Source organism: Myotis nattereri (genome assembly GCF_964212035.1).
Source record: "Myotis nattereri genome assembly, chromosome: 1".
In the NCBI taxonomy this organism is placed as follows: Eukaryota; Metazoa; Chordata; class Mammalia; order Chiroptera; family Vespertilionidae; genus Myotis; species Myotis nattereri.
The window spans coordinates 150,660,921-150,680,328 of record NC_138075.1 but is presented as its reverse complement, the minus strand read 5'-3'; the positions used below and the strand labels follow the sequence as shown (position 1 = coordinate 150,680,328).

The window sequence follows — 19,408 nt, the reverse complement described above, 5'->3', positions numbered from 1 at the left end:
CATTTCCTTCTGTCATCCATAGTTTCTAATGAGAAACCACTGTAATTCAAATTGTTTTTCTACTATAGGTAAAGTGACATATTTCCCTCTCACTGCTTTTTTTGTCTTTAGTTTTCAGAAGTTTGACTATGATTGTCTTAGTGCAGATTTCTTTTAGGTGATCCTGCCTGGGTACCACTCAGCTTCTTGAAACTGTATGTTTATGGCTCAACAAATTAGGCAACATTCAACCGGTATTTCTTCAACTATATTTTGAGCCCCACTGTCTCCTCTTTCTGGGATTCTGATAACAAGAATGATTGATAGGTCTTTTTTTAAAGCCCTACAGGTCCCTGAGGTTATTTTTTCCAGCCTATTTTCTCTGTTATTCAGCTTGGGTAATTTCTATTGTCTTCAAGTTCACTGAATCTTTCCTTTGTCTTTTCCATTCTGTTATTGAGCCATCTACTGGTTTCATTTATCTATTTCTCAGTTCTGAAATTTCCATGTTTTTTCTTTATATCCTGTATTTTCTTCCTGAGATTTTCTATTTTTGTTTCAAGTGCTTGTAATTAATCATTAAAATATTTTTATGACTGCTTTAATATCCTTGTCAAATAATTCTAACATCTGTCATCACTGTCGTGCTGTCAGGTGACCTCTCATTCTCAAGTGAGGATTTTCCTGATTCTTCGTGTGACTTGTGATTTTTTTTTTAAAATATATTTTATTGAATTTTTACAGAGAGGAAGGGAGTGTGGTAGTTAGAAACATCAATGAGAGAGAAACATCAATCAGCTGCCTCCTGCACACTCCCTACTGGGTACGTGCCCACAACCAAGGTACATGCCCTTGGCCGGAATCGAACCTGGGACCCCTAAGACCGCAGGCCGATGCTCTATCCACTGAGGCAAACCGGTTAGGGCTGACATGTGATTTTTAGTTGAAACCCAACATTTTGGGTATTATGTTATCAGACTTAAGATCTGACTTAAGTCTTATGGCAGGTCTCTCTGCTGGTACTGCAAGAAGCAAGATGGCACTACCTTGTTTCTGCCAGGTGCATACTGAAGGTGGAAGGAAGCTGGGGCTCCCCACTCAGACTCCACTGACCCTAATGGGTAAGAGGTCAGCCTCTCTCGTGGCCTCTGCTCATACCACCCTGGCTAGACAAGGGGTTCCTAGTCACTGCATCTTATATGGCCTCATTACCACTGAGTGTGGTGAAATTCCTGACTCTCTCTAATTCCTCTGACGCCACTCCAGCAGGAAGAGGGGTGGATGTGCTTTGTTACCACCCTGCAGATGAGACTCCCAGCTCACTCACCTGGCCTTCTCTGATACCACCCAGCAGAGTGTCACCTCAATATAATTGTTGAGGGTAAAAATCTAGTCTCCCCATCTGGCTTTTGCCAGCAAGAGTGAAGGGTGGAGGTTCCAGTTCTCTTAAAGTGTTCTGTCTGGCCCTGACCAGTTTGGCTCAGTGGATAGAGCGTCGGCCTGCGGACTGAAGGGTCCCAGGTTCGACTCCAGTCAAGGGCATGTACCTTGGTTGCGGGCACATCCCCAGTGGGGTGAGTGCAAGAGGCAGCTGATCAATGTTTCTCTCTCATCGATGTTTCTAACTATCCCTCTCCCTTCCTCTCTGTAAAAAAAATCAATAAAATATATTTTTTTTAAAAAGTGTTCTGTCTGGTGGGCTCTCCCTCTCCTGGTCTTTTAGCTAGAAAGCAGACTTTTCCTGGGGGCTTTGAACCCTTTGGTGTTGCTAGGTTGTTGGCTTTTCCAGTCTCAGTCTGGGACATGTAGGCAAAAAAGAAAAAAAAAGAAAAAGAAAAATCCAGGGAACTAAGTTCTGTGTCATTTTTCAGGTCCAAATACACCCAGTCAGTCTACTTCCTTATCTCCACCTTTTAGTCTTATATTTGTTTTATCTCTAATATTCAGTGTTTTTAGCTTAGGGGGAGGAACAGGAACAGTACATATGCTCCATCCTTCCATTAGTTCAAAGCCAGATCACCTTTTGTGTCTCACATTGTATGTACAGGCCTTGTAAAATGGCAACGAGTCTCACTTCACAACACAGGCAGACATTCAAATTGATCAATTCTGAATGTTTAGGTTCAATATTTTGAAAGTCATTAATTTGTTAAAATTTTCTGTAGCATTATGTAGACAAAATGTAACTCAGCCCTGGTCTGTGTGGCTCAATTGAGCATCATCCTGTACACCAAAAGGTCACCAGTTTGATTCCCAGCCAAGGCATATAACCCAGGTTTTGGGTTTGATCCCAAGGCAGGGCTCATGCAGGAGGCAACCAATCAATGTTTCTCTCTCACATCGATGTTTCTCTCTCTCCCTCTCACTTCCTCTCTCTCTAAAAGTCAATAAAAAATTTTTTTTTAATGTAGCAATCTTTAATATATTTTATTGATTTTTTGCAGAGAGGAAGGGAGAGGGATAGAGAGTTGGAAACATCGACGAGAAACATCGATCAGCTGCCTCCTGCACACCCACTACTGGGGATGTGCCCACAACCAAGGTACATGCCCTTGACCGGAATCAAACCTGGGACCTTTCAGTCCGCAGGCCGATGCTCTATCCACTGAGCAAAACTGGTTAGGGCTAATGTAGCAATCTTTAATACATCACATCTTATTTCACCATGAATTTTGGCTCTCTATTGAATAACATTCTGCTTCCCATCAGCATAATTAGCGATTTATTAATAAAGGACCTATTATTGGTGGAACTAGAGTTCTTAGGGTGCTGCGAGGAAAAGAATTTCCTGGGGCTCCCATGAAAGGATGGGGTTTCGTGGAAAGCTTTTTTTTTTTAAATATGTATTTTATTGATTTTTTACAGAGAGGAAGGAAGAGGGATAGAGAGTTAGAAACATCAATGAGAGAGAAACATTGATCAGCTGCCTCCTGCACGCCCCCTACTGGGGATGTGCCCGCAACCAAGGTACATGCCCTTGACCAGAATCGAACCCAGGACCCTTCAGTCTGCAGGCCGACGCTCTATCCACTGAGCCAAACCGTTACGGCGAAAGCTTTATTGATGATGTAAAATTACAGGAGTTCCTCTTCAAGGTCCCATCTCTGTCTACCCTGCCATGGAAAAGTCCAATCTTGTCTTCAGCAGGGCCAGAATAGGCCACTGCCCAGCATTTCTGCTCCATATTCAAGTCCAGTCCAGTTCAGCATCTGGCTAGCTTAGCCTGTGTTCCCAGCTGCAGTCCATCACGTGCAGTATCTGCATGGCCCATGGCCATGCGGTTGCTTATGGTCACATGGAGAGAGAACAGGCCAGCGCACAGGTAAGTGTGGGTCACAAAGCAAGTAGGAACAAGAGAATAAGAGCCAGGGAACAAGAACAAACAATAGGGAACTCTTTGGGGATTTTAACTTTCCAAGATTTCACGCACTTCTGATGGGGTCCACCCACTAGTTAATCCACTGTTCCCCAAGCCAGACTGACAGGCCAGCACCTTCCCTATGTCACCTGGACTTCACTGCGCATGCACCCATCTTGCTTTTCCCACCAACAAACCAGTAGTGGAAAGGGGAGGGGGGGTGTTAATTCCCTTGGAGGGACAATGCTCTGATTCCTTCGGGTGTAAAGCTGTTAGCTTCCTGGTAGCACAAACAGGCCTCTGCTTCCCAGCTAAATATGCTCAACAATGTCTGACTCTCCCTTTGCTCACTCATTTTATTAATATTATTAACTAATTACACCAATAACAAATTGAAGTATACATTTTGTCACTTCAAATATTTAGTGGAATGCATGTAAATAATTCAGTTAAGTTAAACACTTCACTCAGAATTAAATCCATAAAGCCCCAGCTTAAATGTTAACTCCTCAAAAAGGTTTCCTTTAACCACAACTAGTCTTAGTGCTTCATGACCCTTACCCACATTTGTACTCTTATTTGTGGTTTTCTTAGTCAATGAATGCTTCCCCCTTACATCTTCAACACCATGAAGTATGGAGTGTGGCTATTTGGGTTCACTACTGTATTTGTAGAGCCTACCATGTTGCCTGACAAAAACATCCTCAAACAACTGATGAATGTATAAGTGAATGAATGAATGAATGCATCTACCACTGATTAGCTGTGTAGTAACCTTTGTCAAGTAACTTGACCACCTTCCTAAGGCTTAGTTTTGTCATCTTTAAAGCAGGGATAATAACAGCACTTATTTCATTAAAGTCATTCATCAAATATTTGTTGTATATCATCTAGGTACTAGGAATACAGTAGTGAACAAAACAAACTTGGTTCCTACCTTCAGGATGCATAGAGTTGGATTTTAAGCCAGATATTAAACATAGGATCTCATAATTTATTACAGCAATTAGAAATCATGATGCATACTATGAAAGAAATATATAGATATTATGAGACCAGATATTAGCTAAAGTTAGGAAGGTCATTCTAAGAAACTCATTTAAATGGAGACTGAATAATTAGTAAAAATTAACCATGTGGCCGAAACCGGTTTGGCTCAGTGGATAGAGCGTCGGCTTGCGGACTGAAAGGTCCCAGGTTCGATTCCGGTCAAGGGCATGTACCTGGGTTGCGGGCACATCCCCAGTAGGAGATGTGCAGGAGGCAGCTGATCGATGTTTCTCTCTCATCGATGTTTCTAACTCTATCTCTCTCCCTTCCTCTCTGTAAAAAATCAATAAAATATATTTAAAAAAATAAAATAAAAATAAAAATTAACCATGTGGAAAATAGAGAGGGACAGGAACAGTGCATGCAAATGCCCTGAGCTGGGAATAAAATTGGTTTATCAGAGACACTAAAAATAGGTAATGTGGCTACAACATAGCGAAAAAAGGAGGGAATGGTGGGGCAAGATAGGCTGGAGATACAGCCTTAGATTGTCCTTTACATCAAAATTTTATCCTAAAATAAAAAGGACGGCACTTAAAGGTTTTAAGCCATTGACACTAGATTTGCATTAAAAATCAGTCTGGCCCTGACCAGTTTGGCTCAGTGGATATTATAGCGTCAGCCTGCGGACTGAAGGGTCCCAGGTTCGAGTCTGGTCAAGGGCGTACGTACCTTGGCTGCGGGCACGTCCCCAGTGAGGGGTGTGCAGGAGGCAGTCGATCGATGTTTCTCTCTCATTGATGTTTCTAGCTCTCTATCCCTCTCCCTTCCTCTCTGTAAAAAATCAAAAAAATATATTTTTTTAAAAAATCAGTCTGGCTGCTGTGTGAAAAATACACGAAAATAACAGATGACTAGGAATGGGGAAGCTAGTCAGGAAGTTACTGAAGTAGTCTAGGTGATAAAATAATGACAGTTAAGATTAGAGAGTAGATAAACAGATTTGGGGAGTGGAGGAGCAAGTGAGGAAGGAAAGAGGTTATCAAAGAGTTTCCTAGTTTCAGAGGAAAGAGGTAGGTGAAATGGAGGCCAGAACACTGATATAAGACAGCAGATTTGGAGAAGTAATAAAGAACTAATTATTGAACGTATTATATTTGCAATGCCGTTGAATATCTAAAATACAAGGAGGCATGTATAACTAGACTGTATTTATAAAATCTGGCAGAGGTCTGGGCATTTTGACCCCATCATGACTCTAGATCCAAAGCTTTGCCATATTACTTTCTTTGCAAGAAGGAAAGTTTATAATTCAGATTACTGGTGAAATAAGCATCACAAAATAAAACTGATGATCCCTTAAATGACATATGGAAACATTATTTTTGACTGAAATATGACAAGACAAATCTTTTGATGTAATTTAGATATGAAAATTTTGAGCTATAGAAATTAGAGATGGTTGAAATAAAGGGATAAAGAAAAACTCATGCCTAGCTGGTGTCACTCTGGTTGAGCATCAACCTATGAACCAAGAGGTTACGATTCAATTCACGATCACAGCATATGCCCTGGTTGCAGGCTCAATCCCCAGTAAGGGGTGTGCAGGAGGCACCCAATCGATGATTCTCTCTCATCATTGATGTTTCTCTCTCTCTCCCCCTCCTTCTGAAACCAATAAAAATATACTTTAAAAAAAGAAAAATTCACAATGGCAGAATCTTTAATTGGTGGGATTTTATTTAGAAAACAAAGGTGCTATTGATATTAAATTCAACAAATTTGAATATAATCTATATATATAAAAGGCTAATATGCTAAGTGTCCGACTATCCAAACAGTCGCTATGATGCGCACTAACCACCAGGGGGCAGACACTCAAAGCAGGAGCTGCTGAGCTGCAAGTGACTTGGCAGTGGCGTTCTCGGATGACACGCCCCAAAACCAGAGAGGAGGGAGCCTGATTCCTCACAGGGCTGTGCGATTCCACCTTCAGCCTTCGGTTATTTGTTGCTGGGACACTGTTGGCCCTGAATCTGGTTTACTGCCCACTTGTGTTTGTGTTCTACACACTGTACAACAGTGACTTTGCAGAGTGCCCTCTTGCACTCTGGGACCCCTGGGGGAATACTGGAGAGCCGGTTTCGCCCGATCCCCGCAAGCCAGGCTGAGGGACCCCACCTGCCGGAGGGACCCCACTCACTCCACAGACTCTGGAGAGAGACCACAGGAGGTTGGCTCCAGGGGATGTCTAGCCCATTTTGCCCAGTCCTGCTTCACCAGCCACCTTCTTATTAATTTCCTTTCAATATGCACTAATCTGTGCACAGGATCACTAGTAAATCTATGTTATGAAATAATTCACATGATCCCCCCCTTGAACTATAGTTTAGTGTTTTTTAATGGAAACATTTAGAAACTATTTAACTGTGTCATATACAAGAAGTGGCCAAGAAACCAAACTAATTTAATGGAATCTTCTCCAGAAATTATGTTCTTCATGAAAATATAGGAAGGTGAATATAATTCTCTTTACCAGTGTTACACATATTAATAACTTCATAAAGCATATCAGTTTCCAAAATCATTAACAGCAACTTACCAGTTACCTTGCAGTTTATAAGGTGTTTTGTAAAGAAATAAAAAAATCAAAACCCTGTGGAAGCTATCCTGGCTTAGACCTCAGAGAAAAAAAGGAGACTTTATCTTTGGACATTTAAATCAAAAAAATAAAACAGTAAAGGGTTTCTCCTTTCTCTCTCAAGAACAATAACTGAAGCATTCTGTTAAGTATAACTGTGAGGTTAATGCACTACCAAGAGTCTATCACTGGTTATACAATGTGCAAAGATTTCAGTAATAACCTTCTTTTCACCTCACAGTGCTTTTCTCCTAATAGCACACCTCAGCCACTGCACCTTCAGTAGGAAATTAGCATTCTTCTTCACAATTAATTTTAAAACTCTCACCTTCTGTCTTTCACTGAGAGCTTTTAACCCCTCACTCATCTCCATGAACCACATGGTGTTCCGCGCTTTGCCTACTTTTATTTGTCACTTCACTAAACAGTCCATACACTGGCAATCTTTCCCCACTGATCAACTTCCAACCATACATTCAAACTATTGTAAATTATAAATCTGGAAGAAGCTTGGTTCTCTGAAATCTGGCATCAAATGGAGCTTTTCCATACTAAGTGATTTTATTTTTCTGTAACTTTCTAAAGTCTGTGCAGTCATATCTCAGATGTGAGTTCATGTGCCTATGCTGTACCTTGAATATTAACACTAAATTCTCCAGAAAATTCAGGTTCTGCCTCTAACTCGAATTTCTTCAGCTATAGTTAACCATCCTTCCAAAACGAAGTCTGTAGGTTCCTCTAGTTTTAACCTCTTTTAAATTTCTTTTTTTTTTTCTGTTGTTAATCCGTCACAATTTTTTCCCTGAAACTTTTTTTTTTTTACTCATCTCTTCATTCAGCCCCACCTTTTCCCAGCAGGCATCACTGGTCCCAGCACCACTTCCTTCCTTTCACAGCAGACCCTGCATGGGAAATAGGCTATCGGCCCAGGAGATAAAGTATGTATTGTCTTCACCTCAGACAATGGGTCAGGGTTAGTTTAAATTCCACTTAAACATCTGATAAGGAGTTTAGAGCGAGGAAGGAAGCATACTTAACAGAGACGTCCTGTGTGGAGGTCTTCGCAGGGTCCTATTATAACACAACCTTCTCAGTAACAAAACGAGGCTAGGAGTGGGGAGGCTGAGCAAGTTCCTTGCCGAAAGTCGCATTGCTATTGTTAAATGTGGCCAGGGTGCAAGGCCCTCCTGTTTCCCTGGGCAGTGCTAACAGAAATGAGGGGTGCCGGTCACTGCGTTACTCCACCTCCGTCGGAATTCCCAAGAGATGGGCTCACCAGCCATTGACCCGGGGGTGCCCTCGCCTCGACAGCGAAGGGAGCGAGCAGAAGGTGCCCAGAGGAGACCTGGGGCGCGCCACTACCTGGGGAATTTGCTTATTCGCAAGTGGGTTATTTCGGGGGCACCTCTAAGGTCAAAAGTGCAGACCAGCGCACTGGACTTAAAATTTTGACAGCCATTTAAAAATGAATTACGGAAACTTCCAAACCAGCAGCGCTCTCTCCCGTCGGGACAGCTTCCCAGGGCAGGACCGAGGGGCGCTATGGGGGAGCCGGCTCTCCAGGCCTCAACGCACCTGCCCGTGCCACGCGTGCAGCGGGGAGCGGTCTCCGGGGAAAGGCAACCGTAACCGACGCGCACGGCGACGCCAGGCACCGCTGCGGGGCTCAACGCATCCTCCCCGACCCTCACCAGCGGCAGGGCTGGCGCACGAAGTGGGGGACGCGTGGGAACGGATGGGGGCAATGAAGTCCGAGGGAGAACTTCGAGAGCGCGGAGTGACCGGGCCCCCACAAGCATGCCTCTACCCCAGGGCGAAGCCGCAGACTGCTTCACCGGGGCAATCCGTCCCGGAAGAAAAATGGCGGCCCGGCACTCACCTATCACGCCGCCGCCGAGCCCGCCGCCCTGCCTGCCGGGCCGTGCGCTGCCACCGTCGCTTCCCAGCCACACGGCGCCAGGGACCGACGCGGAGACACAGGATACGGTCTCTACCCTGACGCGTCCTCCACCACCCGGCAACCTGATGATCCGCACTTCCGGCGCCGTCGGAAGTCCCGGCCTCGCCCCGCGCAAAGCACGCCAGCAATCCGGCCCATAACGCCGGAAACCCCGGAGGCCACGCCCACTTCGGGGCCACAGGAAGTCCCGCCCAGCCCCCATAAATTTCGCCCGGTCTCCGGTGCCCATGCCGCCGGAAGTCTCGCCTGGCGTCGACCCGCGCTCTCACCGCCGTAAATCGCGCTCGGACTCCGCCCCTCATCGGAACTCCCGCCTCCGCCTCGCCGGAAATCCCGTTCCACAGCCCCCGCCCACGGGGTCGATAGCTGGGGGAGCCGGGGGTCGTTGGCGACCTGGGCAGAGGCGTGGTGGCGTTCCTTGTCCGCGATGATCACCGGGTCCTCGCTCCCACGTTGGCGCTGGTCTGGGGAGGCCCTGGGTGTGGGGCCGCAGATACTCACCGCGGCCGGGTTCCTCGGCGACCCGGCATCGCTTGCTCTTGTGCATCGTCCCGCAGGCCCCTGGACTTGGAGCCGGGGCCGCTTGCGGCTGGGCTGCGGGCAGACGTTGCGAGTGAGGCTGGTTGCTGCTCGGAGCCCGGCGGAGATGCTATTAATATTTCAGCTTATCTGCAGAAGGTGACTCAGTCCGCGTCCTTTCTGAAGTATCCGTTCACCATTGGCTCGCTGGAGAAACGAAATCAGCTGCTCACTGCGAAAGGCTTTCTGGCTTTGAGCCAGCCTGGGAAATCTGCATAGCAGATGAGTTCAGCTCCCACTGGGCGTGAAAAGCTCGCCGCAGTGAATCAAAAGCATGAAAGCATTGCTCTCCTATCTGGGTCACCTTTCTTGCTCCTTCCTTTAAAAACTAAAGCTCAGCATTCAAATTCAAGAAGCACTAATATGATTGTTAGACAAGAAACAAATTTAACATATTTGGTGACCCAAATAACCAAAAAGTATGTAGAATTAAACCCTTAAGTGATGTCTGCATTAAGTATAATAAAAGCTTATCAATGGGAACAGTTATGGGAGATGAACCAAGGCCTTCACACTCTTGGAGGTTGTAGAAAACATTCAAATAACAGTTTTTATTTTTGTTAATATATTTTTATTGATTTTTTACAGAGAGGAAGGGAGAGGGATAGAGAGTTAGAAACATCGATGAGAGAGAAACATCGATCAGCTGCCTCCTGCACACCCCCTACTGGGGATATGCCCACAACCAAGGTACATGCCCTTGACCGGAATCAAACCTGGGACCCTTCAGTCAGCAGGCCAACGCTCTATCCACTGAGCCAAAACCAGTTAGGGCTCAAGTAACAGTTTTGTCACCTAATGTGCACAAGGACTTCTGCTGGGCATGGTCACTGATGAAAAGCTTTATGAACCACAGTATCTTCAGCTAATTCACATGCTAATGTGTGGGTTTATTTTGCAACACAGCAACCACAATTTGGATGAAACAGGATATTGTTAATTGAAGTAACTCTTCTCTGATATAATTAAGGTTCCCTAAAAGTCACTGTAAATAATGAGGTATCACAAAACTAAGAAGGGAAAGTAATCACTTTGAGGGTCTACTGTGTGTCAGGCACTCATTTGGTAACTTGTTTAATCCTCAAAACAAAAAAATAGAAATGATTCTAATTAAAATTCATAGTGGTACTATGCAATGGCGCAAAGGTTAGATCAAAATCGAGGTCCGTGTTCTTTCCACCATGTATTCTTTTTAGAGCTGCAGAAACAAAATACCACAAACGAGGTGGCTTAAGCAATAGAAATACATTAGAGCCCTGGCCTGTGTCATTCAGTGGAGCTTCATCCCATGCACTGAGAGGTCATGGGTTTGAGTCCCAGTCAGGGCACATGTCTGGTTGTGGGTTTGATCCTCATTAGGAGGTGTGCAGGAGGCATCAGATCCCTTTCATCAATGTTTCTATCTCTCTCCCCTTCTCCCTTCCACTCTCTAAAATCAATAAAAGCATATATATTAGAAGTCCAGGATCAAGTTGGTTCCTCTGACAGCTATGAGGGAGACTATTCCATGCCTCTCGTAGCTGCTACTTAGAGCTCTGGCATCACTTGGCTTGTGGCAGCAATAACTCCAGTCTTCAGGTGGCTCTCTGTGTGCAGGTCCCTTCTCTTGGCATCTATAATAATAAAAGCGTAATATGCAAATCAACCAAACAGCAGAATGGCCATCCGGATGACCTTCCAGATGACCACACTATGACACGCACTGGCACCGGGCCAGCCAAGGCGGGTGCGATGCGATTGGTCCCGGGCGCCCACCCCCACCCCACCCTTACCCCCCTCCACCCCCTGCCATTGCCCCACAGAGGGAAGCCCAGGCTAGCCAAGCAGTCACGCCTGTCCCCCGCAGAGGGAGGCAACCAGTGGGTGAGGGAGCGGGGGAGGGGTTAGTGTGGCACAGATGGCAAGCAGTGGCAGCAGCAGGGGTGGGACCAGGCCCCAATAGGTCCTGATTGCTGGCCAGGCCTAGGGACCCTACCCGAGGGGTCCCGGATTGCGAGAGGGCGCAGGCAGGGCTGAGGGACACCTACACACACTCCCATACACAAATTTCATGCACCGGCCTCTAGTTCTTTTTTTAAAAATATATATATATTTTTTGTTATTGATTTTTTTTTTTTTTTTACAGAGAGGAAGGGAGAGGGATAGAGTTAGAAGCATTGATCAGCTGCCTCCTGAACACCCCCCACTGAGGATGTGTCCACAACTACTGGGGTCCAACCCCAGCAGGTCCAGGGGTCCCCAAAGGTGTGGACGGAGTCGGCAAAGAAGGAAGGACATGGAGGCAGAGTTCAGTTGATCATCATAGCCAGGTTCTCTAGGTTCTCCAGCGAAGTTCTGTGTCCATGTTCTCTTGCTAGGTTCTGTCTCTAGGTTCTGTTGCCAGTTTCTGTCCAGGATCTTTTGCCATGTTCTCTCCAGAGAAGTTCTTCTGTCTCTAGGTTCTGTGTAGGTTCTGTCTTCTAAGCTCTGTCTTCTCAGTTCTGTGTTCTAAGTTCTGTGTGTTGCTGTCTTGTTACATCTGTATTTATACCAGTTGATTCAATCCTATCAATCTCTATTACAAAGGTTAGGGCGTTTCTTATCTCCATTCCAGGGAGTAAAGATTATGTAGCTTAAGCATGATTGTTTGTAGTTAAAGTGATTAATTACCCGCCTGGCACTTAGTTAAGAGGTTTTTATTCCCTCCCTAACTTCAGGGGAAAATCCCTACCTGGGGAAACAACCTTTCTCAGAGACCTTGGTTAAAACACATAGTGCCAAGAAGGTGAGCAAACATATTAAGAACAGTATGCCATATATGCCAGGTCCCTTGAAATAGCAAGGATGGACCGGCTCCCGGCACACAACCAAGGTACATGCCCTTGACCGGAATCGAACCTGGGACCTTTCAGTCTGCAGGCTGACGCCCTATCCACTGAGCCAAACCAGTTAGGGCTCTAGTTCTTTTTATAAGATCATATTGGAAGATCATACTGGATTAGGGGCCCATCCTACTCCACTGTGACTTCATTCTAACTAATCTACAACAACCCTATTTCCAAATAAGGTTACATTCTGAGGTTCTGGGGGTTATAATTTCAACATATGAATTGGGAGGAGGGTACAATTCAACCCATAACACGCTGCATCCTGAAATAGCTATATAGTTGGGAGAAAAAAGCTGGCCTCCATTTAAAAAAAAATTGTGATTGTCATCCTGGTATTTATTTGCTCTTGCAGAAACTGTATGGAGTACCCTTCCCATAAAATAAATTCCTGTTTTGTCACATGCCCATCAATGCAAAGGCATATAATTTATCCCCACCAAGAAGGAAATAAAGCTGAATTTAGTAACATTCAATTATGAGCATGGTTGATAGATAAGGTTTGCTGGGTATTCAATCATGGGCTTCATCACTGATTATTTGATCTGTGCCTCAAATACCTAGGTATACCATAGGGTTGAGCTGGTTAATATGTTACTTCATGATCAGTCTCAAGTCATTTTGTATGTAGGGTGTCCCAAAAAAATGTGTACACACACTTTAAATAATTATAAAGGCAGTGTTTATTAAAACACATTTCATTTTCAAAATTGAGCTACCTGCTATTAAAGTGTGTATACATTTTTTGGGATACCCTGTGTGTGTAATATATATATATATATATATATATATATATATATATATAATAAACTTTTTTTCTTGAACTCCATGTATAGCACTTCATTCAGATCTCTGCTCAAATATCACTTCAGAAATGTTCTCCTTATCACTTATCTTTACTTATTTATTTTAATATATTTTTATTGATTTCAGAGAGAAAGGGAGAGATAGAAACATCAATGATGAGAGAATATCATTGATTGTTTGCTCCTGCACACCCCCTGCTGGGGAGGAGCCTGCAATCCAGGCATGTGCCCTTGACTGGAATCAAACCCGGGACCCTTCAGTCCTCAGGTGGAAGCTCTGTCCACTTAGCCAAACCCATTAGGGCCTTATCACTTATCTTTAAATGGCATAATTCCTCATTATCCCTTACCTGTATTTTTCTTCATAGTACTTATAACCTCTTATGACATTATTTGAATATTTGTTATTGTTTCCCCCATTAGCATGTATTGTAAACTCTATAAAAACTTTTTCTAATTTATTCACTGCTTTATTCCCAAGACCTAGAAAAGTGCCTGGCACAGTATGCAACTAAAAATGTTTACTAAAGGGTAAATATTTGTACTTCTCAAGAGTATATAGACTCCTGAATGGCATAGGTCAAGTTTTCTAGTTCTTTTTATGTACAAAATTTATCTAGCTCTATGCAATAGGAGAACTAAGAAAAACACAATCATGGCATGTGAATACAACACCTGAACAACTACTCAGTTTCTCCTATTCAAAAGTGCTCTCACTAGGAAAGTTAATTCATAATTTTGTGGACCAAAGAGTCCAGTCCATACAATGAAAGTTCGCCAGAACTGAGTTGCTAACCCATGTCACCTGTACCTCATTCATGACACTGGAACAGGTACTGACTTTCTTGCCTCAAAAAAAAATTCAGTCTGTATTGTTTCACCCAGTACATATTTGTTACCTTGTGTGCTGTCCGCGTGCCGAATGAAAAGGAACAACTAATCTCACAGTGGGTGTATGTTTAGTCTTCAAGCTGTCTTTAGGAATATGTTTCAGTTCCAGAACAGCAGTTTTGATGTTTTTGAATAAAGAAACAAATCTGTGTTGTTCTCATTATGACACCTAGATTCTTAAAAAGTAAGGTAATTATTTGGGGGGGGGGGGGGAGTAAGTGTTGGGAAACTCTAAAGAACAACCAAACATTTACTGCAAATCTGTTCCAGATGACAGTAGAAGACTGTATCTCTATTGATCGCAAGTACAAATGAATGAAAACTAAAATACTGTAAGGAGCTTTGTATTGTTCTCTAAGCCACACAGTTGATACCCTTTTATTTCTTTATCAATACTATATGACTTGTAACCCAACAACTATTTACATTCATAACAATAACAGTGCCTAGTTAATGTTAGGCATATTTTAGAAGAGGTGCTCCAATATATGTAGTAACTAGCCCAAGGTCACAAAATAAGAGACTGAACTGAAACTAACTTCTCTCTTCTCTTTTTGTTAATATTAACAATACTAGTGGCCCAGTGCATGAAATCCGTGCATACTAAAAGGGGATTAATTAGAGGAAATATTTTAATATTGCTATTTGCTCTTTCTCTATAATAGAAGTGTCAGAGATTAAAGAAAATTAGGAAAATGTATATGAAAATCTTCCTCCTGTCAGAGTCTGGGGTGCACCACGGGACCCAGAGTCAAGTCCCCATCCACCCACGTGCGCCTCAAAATTGCATGAGACCCAGACCCAGCCAGCCCCCCATCATTGGGCTAGATACAGAACCGGCTGGTCCCACCCTTGTCAAGCCCCGCTGGGTGGTAGGCGTGGCCTGAGGTCCCCTGGCCTGGCACTGGGGAGTACACAGCCTGAGGTCCCCCAGCCCAGATCAGGGCAGCAGAAGCGGCCTGAGGTCCCCCAGCCTGGTGCCGGGGCGGGAGACATGGCCTGAGGTCCCCTGGCCCAGCACCAGGGCGGGTGGCACACCTTGAGGTCCCCTGTCACGTCCCGCTGGGTGGGGGGCACGGCCTCAGGTCCCCTGGCCTGGTGCTGGGGTGGGGAGCGTGGCCTGAGATCCCCCGTCAAGCCTCACCAAATGGGGAGTTCAGCCTGAGGTCCCCCGACCTGGCACCAGGGCAGGGGGCACGGCCTGAGGTCCCCCATCAATCCCTGCTGGGCGGGGGGCATGGCCTGAGGTCCCCCGTCAAGCCCTGCCAGGTGGGGGGCACGGCCTGAAGTCCCCCAGCCTGGCGCCAGGGTGGGGGTGCAGCCTGAGGTCCCCTGTCAAGCCCCACAGGGCGGGGGGCTGGGGGAGGCACAGCCTCAGGTCCCTGCTGATTGCTCCTTAAGGCTCGTTATGGGAACTCGGCCTCAGCTGTGGGTGCAGCCATCTTTGTGGTGGGGTGACAGTCAATTTGCATATTCCCTCTTTATTATATAGGATGAAAAACCAAATACTCAAACAGCTCTGGAGTGTACTTAAAAGTTAAAACCAAACGCCAAAACTGGTTTGGCTCAGTGGATAGAGCGTCGGTCTGCGGACTGAAGGGTCCCAGGTTCGATTCTGGTCAAGGGCATGTACCTGGGTTGCGGGCACATCCCCAGTGGGAGATGTGCAGGAGGCAGCTGATCGATGTTTCTCTCTCATCAATGTTTCTAGCTCTCTATCTCTCTCCCTTCCTCTCTGTAAAAAATCAATAAAATATATTAAAAAAAAAAAGTGAAAACCAAACAACTACTAGTCTATGAATCTGAATCTTGTAAATAGGCTTACACATACACAACGAACTCCCATTGCTGGGCATTCTGAATTTCTCCATATATATCAGAATTATATACAAAGATTTCTTGATAGGAATATCACCGTCCCCAATCTGATGTCAGTAATTTCCATAACTTGGAAGTTTCAAAGTAAAGTATTGAAATGTGAATGCTGTGCCATGTTAGTTAAGTCTAGAACTTTGGTCTCATGAGCCTACTTATGTTATAAAGGGGAATATAAAAAAATAAATAAATCATCTCTGAACTTCAGTTCCTTCATATCAATAAGGACACCATTTACATGTAAGGATAAAGTGAAAAAAAATATACGTAAAATGCTCCTAGCCTAGTAAATACTGTAGGCAGGTTTAAACTAGAAGGGAATTTCAAGACCATCTAAACTTTCTCCTATTATAGATGAGGGTGATGAGGTGAATAATATTTAGCACCATATTATTCAATAACAGGCAGCAAAGCCCTGATAAAAACTAATTAAGGTCTTCTACATTCAGTAGGCTTCCCACTACCCCAGCAGTTCTCAAGAGTAGTACAGGGACCACTGGCATTTCCCAGACCCTGCCAGGGACTCCATGAGGTCAAAATTAATGCCATAATAATACTGTCCACCAATACACATCTGAGGTTATAAAACAATTTAAAAGTTTATTTGGACCTGTGGACCAAATCCAGCCCCACTGTTATGTCCTGTGAGCTAAGAATGGTTTTTCAGTTTAGTTGCTTGTGGGGCGAAGCAGGGAGAGATATTTTGTATTTGTGAAAATGGAGCAAAATTCCAGTTTCACTGTCCCTTGGTGAAGTTTCTTTGGAACAGTTCACACGCGGCCCACAACTGCGTTTGCGCTGCCAGGGAGGGGTGACTCTCACTGCAGACAGTGAACTGTCTACATCAGCAGCTCCCCTAAGCAATTCTTTATTTTCTTTCCCTAATAGCTCACTTACCCCACCCTTCTTCCTATAAAATCCTTCCATTTTGTACAACTCTTGGGCCCTCCCTTCTAGGTGCTAGATGGGATGCTGCCAGACTCATAAACTGTTTTAATAAAATCAAGTAGGTCTGTTCTTAGGGAAATCGGTGCCCTTTTTCCAGTTGAGTGCTGGGCTGGAGTCTTTATGATATATGGACAAAACAAATTTTCTGAGATTTTCATGAGAGGATGAGTGATTTATATTTGCATGGAATTACATCCCTGGGTTTCCAAAGACCCATTTCCCTTAGTCCAGCTTTAGAAGTGTAGCTGGGGTTTCAGTAGAGCTAGAAACAAAGCCAGTGTCCAGAGTTTCCAGTCCATATTGCAGCTGGGTCCAGTTCAGCATCAGGCTAGTTGCAGTCCATTAATCCACTGTGTGGGGTCCACATGGTGGTGGGCCAAATGCAGAGAAACCAAGAGAGTGCGCTGCCCCTGCAACAAGAGTCCCAGGATTAAATATGCCAAATTTCTTGCCCTTGCAGTGGCCACGCCCATTCTGGCCAATGACCTGTTCCCAGGTGTGACTGACAGCCAAGTACTTTTCCAACGTCACCCCAACTTTACTGGGTATGCCTCTATCTTCCCTTTGTTCCTTTCTTATTATTAGTAACTAGGTTAATTGCAACAGCATCAGATCTTCACATTTACTACATTGAATTTTTTAAAATATTTTATTGATTTCAAAGAGAGGGAGGGAAAGGGAGAAACAATTAGAAACATCAATGATCAGAGAGAGTCATGATCAGCTGCCTCCTGCACACCCTGTACAGCATGTTCTCTGACTGAGGATTGAGCTCTGACCTCCTGGTTCATAGGTCATGGTTCATGGTTGAGCACTGAGCCACACTGGCCAGGCTGAATTTTGTTTTTGTTTTTTAAAAATATATTTTTTATTGATTTCAAAGAGGAAGGGAGAGGGAGAAATAGAGACATCAATGATGAGAGAGAATCATTGACTGGCTGCCTCCTGCATGCACCCTGCTGGAGATCAAGCCTGCAATCTGGGCATGTGCTCTTGGCTGGAATTGAAGCTGGGACCCTTCAGTCCGAAGGCTAATGTGCTGGCCACTGAGCCAAACCAGCTAGGGCTGAATTTTGTTTTTTAAGTTTATGTGTCTATACAACGGTTGTTCCAGGATGTTATGTTTATGGCTCAGCCTTGAGCTGAGTTTACCAAGTTAATAGCAGCTAAGGGAACTGAGGGCAAGTTCTGTATAGGCCCCACTTCCCTAAAAGCCTCCCAACTACATTTTAAGTGACTCTCTTAGCAATGCTTACTCCATTTAATTTTCTCCATTATTAGGCTAAACACCATTTCAATTACTTTATATTGTGGACAAAAAATGGGCCACATGCTAACCTGATAAGTTCAGGGAAGGCCTGCATGGCAGTCTTGCAAACTCAAAGACCTAAAGTAATCACAAAGGATGATCTGAAATTAAAACTTTATTTTATTTATTTTTTCCTTTTCTCTATATATATTTTGTTGAGATATGTACTACTTTGTTACAGGTCAATGATAAAAGAATCCTAGCAACAAGTTCTAACATACAAATGAAGGGTTCCATACAAATAAAGGCCTAATATCTAAGTGAATGATGATTTCACAAACAGTGCAAATACAGACAAGTGGTAAAAGAATTATCACTTAGCAAACAACAGTGCAGCCTGTTGTCAAATTGAGCAGTTATATTAATTACACTAGCAGGCCGGTGCACGAAATTTGTGCACTGGGGTAGGGGGGGGTGGAAAGGGGTCCCTCAGTCTGGCCTTCACCCTCTCCAATCTGAGACCCCTCAGGGAATGTCCAACTACCAGTTTGTGCCCACACTTTTAACAGATAACAGCTCCATTGTTGTTTCTTTCTTATGCTTAAAACCATTGGAATTAGTAGGTATTCAAAGTGTGTATACATTTTGGGGGGACACCCTGTATATCTCTAGTCAGCGGTGAAAGAAACCAACAGCAGATTTGGAACCCCCAGACAGGGAACCTTGCTCACTCCCCACGTCTCCCCACTTCACTTTCCACCTTCGTGGGCAGCAGGAGAATCAACGTTTTCTCTCATTAATTCAGAAAAGCACGTCCTGTCACCCGCTGCCTGGCAGGAGTGCGCTAGGCCCCAAGCAAGCAAGGCTCAGTCAGGGCAGCCTTCGCTCATGGGTGCTGGCACCCAAAGTGCACATTCCTCCTCTACAGTCACCCCGACTATCCCACTGTTTCACTGAGAGGACGGAATTCCTCTCCGCCTCTGGATTCTTGATCTTGAACGCTGACCGAAGGCACCTCAGCGAGGGCCGCCCCGCGCCCACCAGGTGTGTCTGTCTGCACCTGCTCCCGCCTCAGCACCTGCATTAACCCCCTAGAGGTGATCTCATCGCTGCACTGGCCTCCTTGGGAACAGGGCATCACCACTCCGCCCTCTCACTGTCATCTCACAGGCGCCCACTCTCAGCACCCAGAACACACAGACACTCTCTAAAGGACGTGAGCGCATCAGAGGGGATGTGTGCACATCCTGTGGGGGTGTTAGGCATGC

The 19,408-nt window shown here is 44.6% G+C and overlaps 1 protein-coding gene across 2 annotated transcripts in view; it reads right to left on the bottom strand.

Annotated features, from left to right (window-relative positions):
- Positions 1–9,617, bottom strand: part of WDR37 (WD repeat domain 37) — an 84,777-nt gene extending 75,160 nt beyond the window's left edge. The window contains exon 1 of one of the 2 annotated variants that reach the window (XM_081104752.1): positions 9,430–9,617. The gene's annotated coding sequence lies outside the window, so the exon portion shown is untranslated. Of the gene's footprint in view, positions 1–8,847; positions 8,988–9,429 lie in introns of those variants that run through there. The other variant, XM_081104753.1, reaches the window with a different exon arrangement.
- Positions 9,618–19,408: the final 9,791 nt, after the last annotated feature.